This window comes from Durio zibethinus, unplaced genomic scaffold (assembly GCF_047325235.1).
Source record: "Durio zibethinus cultivar Kanyao isolate XHJ-2024 unplaced genomic scaffold, ASM4732523v1 HiC_scaffold_402, whole genome shotgun sequence".
NCBI lineage: Eukaryota > Viridiplantae > Streptophyta > Magnoliopsida > Malvales > Malvaceae > Durio > Durio zibethinus.
The window spans coordinates 862,501-865,000 of NW_028323025.1; positions in this window are offsets into that span (position 1 = coordinate 862,501).

Below are 2,500 nucleotides of genomic sequence, written 5' to 3' on the forward strand. Positions count from 1 at the left end.
GGCCCTGGTGCGGTCGGTTGCCTCGAGCACCATCGGCATACGCTGGGCCCTGGTGCGGGCGCTTGCCTCGACCACCATCGGCACACGCTGGGCCCTGGTGCGGCAGGTTCCCTCGACGACCATCGGCACACGCTGGGCCCTGGTGCGGCAGGTTGCCTCGAGCACCATCGGCACACGCTGGGCCCTGGTGCGGGCGCTTGCCTCGAGCACCATCGGCACACGCTCGGCCCTGGTGCGGTCGGTTGCCTCGAGCACCATCGGCACACGCTGGGCCCTGGTGCGGCAGGTTGCCTCGACCACCATCGGCACACGCTGGGCCCTGGTGCGGGCACTTGCCTCGACCACCATCGGCACACGCTCGGCCCTGGTGCGGTCGGTTGCCTCGAGCACCATCGGCACACGCTGGGCCCTGGTGCGGCAGGTTGCCTCGAGCACCATCGGCACACGCTGGGCCCTGGTGCGGGCGCTTGCCTCGAGCACCATCGGCAGACGCTGGGCCCTGGTGCGGCAGGTTGCCTCGAGCACCATCGGCACACGCTGGGCCCTGGTGCGGCAGGTTGCCTCGAGCACCATCGGCACACGCTGGGCCCTGGTGCGGTCGGTTGCCTCGAGCACCATCGGCACACGCTGGGCGCTGGTGCGGGAACTTGCCTCGACCACCATCGGCACACGCTGGGCCCTGGTGCGGCAGGTTGCCTCGATCACCATCGGCACACGCTGGGCCCTGGTGCGACAGGTTGCCTCGAGCACCATCGGCACACTATCGGCCCTGGTGCGGGCGGTTGCCTCGACCACCATCGGCACACGCTGGGCCCTGGTGCGGGCGCTTGCCTCGAGCACCATCGGCACACGCTGGGCCCTGGTGCGGGCGGTTGCCTCGAGCACCATCGGCACACGCTGGGCCCTGGTGGGTTTAGGCACATCTTCAAATTTCTGCCGTGCCAATGCCATTTTTATGGCTTGTAAATTCATACAATGGTCCCCTAAGCCTTCACGTGAAGTTTCGTTGGAAGATGACTCGTTTTCTATTTTTCACGATTTTCGAAACTTTTTGCGGTTCGGGAATTTTTAAAATTTTTTTATAAGGATTTTTAGCCCCAAATTTTGTAGGCATGATCCTTCTATTTTTGTTGGCATGCACAAAAAAATTCAGCTAAAAACTCGAAGTAGAGAAGATTTTGTGACCGTTTGAAAAAAGTGTCCCCATTTCAGACACTTTAACGGCTACTGGTAGCAAACCTGTAAAATCTCAAATGCTCTTTAAGGGGGTGTGAATTCTCAGAGGTTTGATGAGGGATAGGGGGCCAACACAAGGCCAAGTACCAGCACCCATCGCACATCATGTGCGCACACCCCCCCGGCCCCCCTCCCAATCGCCGGAACCCCAATGCCGCCGGTCAGGTTCTCCGGCGGTACTCCGGCGATGCTCCGGCGATGCTCCGGCGATGCTGTCCCGAGTGAAAAAAATGCGGCACCAGCACATGCTGGAGCCAAGCATGGGCACCGTGGCTCAAAATCGAACTTCGGCCAAGGCCTCGACCATCAATGGCACATGATGACGCATGGTGATGGCACATGCATCGACCATCATTGGCATAGGCTGCCCTTCGGTACGGGCACTTGCCTCGACCGCCATCGGCACAAGCTGGGCCCTGGTGTGGGTTGTTGCCTCGATCACAATCGGCACATGCTGAGCCTTGGTGCGGGCGGTTGCCTCGAGCACCATCGGCAGACCCTGGGCCCTGGTGCGGCCGGTTGCCCCGATAACCATCGGCACACGCTGGGCCCTGGGGCGGGCGCTTGCCCCCAGCACCATCGGCACACGCTGGGCCCTGGTGCGGGCGCTTGCCCCCAGCACCATCGGCACACGCTGGGCCCTGGTACGGGCGGTTGCCCCGAACACCATCGACACAAGCCGGCCCTTGGTGCGGGCTCCTGGCTCGACCACCATCGGCACACGCTGGGCCCTGGTGCGGGCGGTTGCCTCGAACACCATCGGCACACGCCGGCCCTTGGTGCGGCCGGTTGCCTCGACCACCATCGGCACACGCTCGGCCTTGGTGAGGGCGCTTGCCTCGACCACCATCGGCACACGCTGCGCCCTGGTGCGGGCGCTTGCCTCGACCACCATCGGCACACGCTCGGCCTTGGTGCGGGCGCTTGCCTCGACCACCATCGGCACACGCTGGGTCCTGGTGCGGGCGGTTGCCTCGACCACCATCGGCACACGCTCGGCCTTGGTGAGGGCGCTTGCCTCGACCACCATCGGCACACGCTGGGCCCTGGTGCGGGCGGTTGCCTCGACCACCATCGGCACACGCTGGGCCCTGGTGCGGGCGGTTGCCTCGACCACCATCGGCACACGCTGGGCCCTGGTGCTGGCGGTTGCCTCGACCACCATCGGCACACGCTGGGCCCTGGTGCGGGCGGTTGCCTCGAACACCATCGGCACAAGCCGGCCCTTGGTGCGGGCGGTTGCCTCGAGCACCATCGGCACACG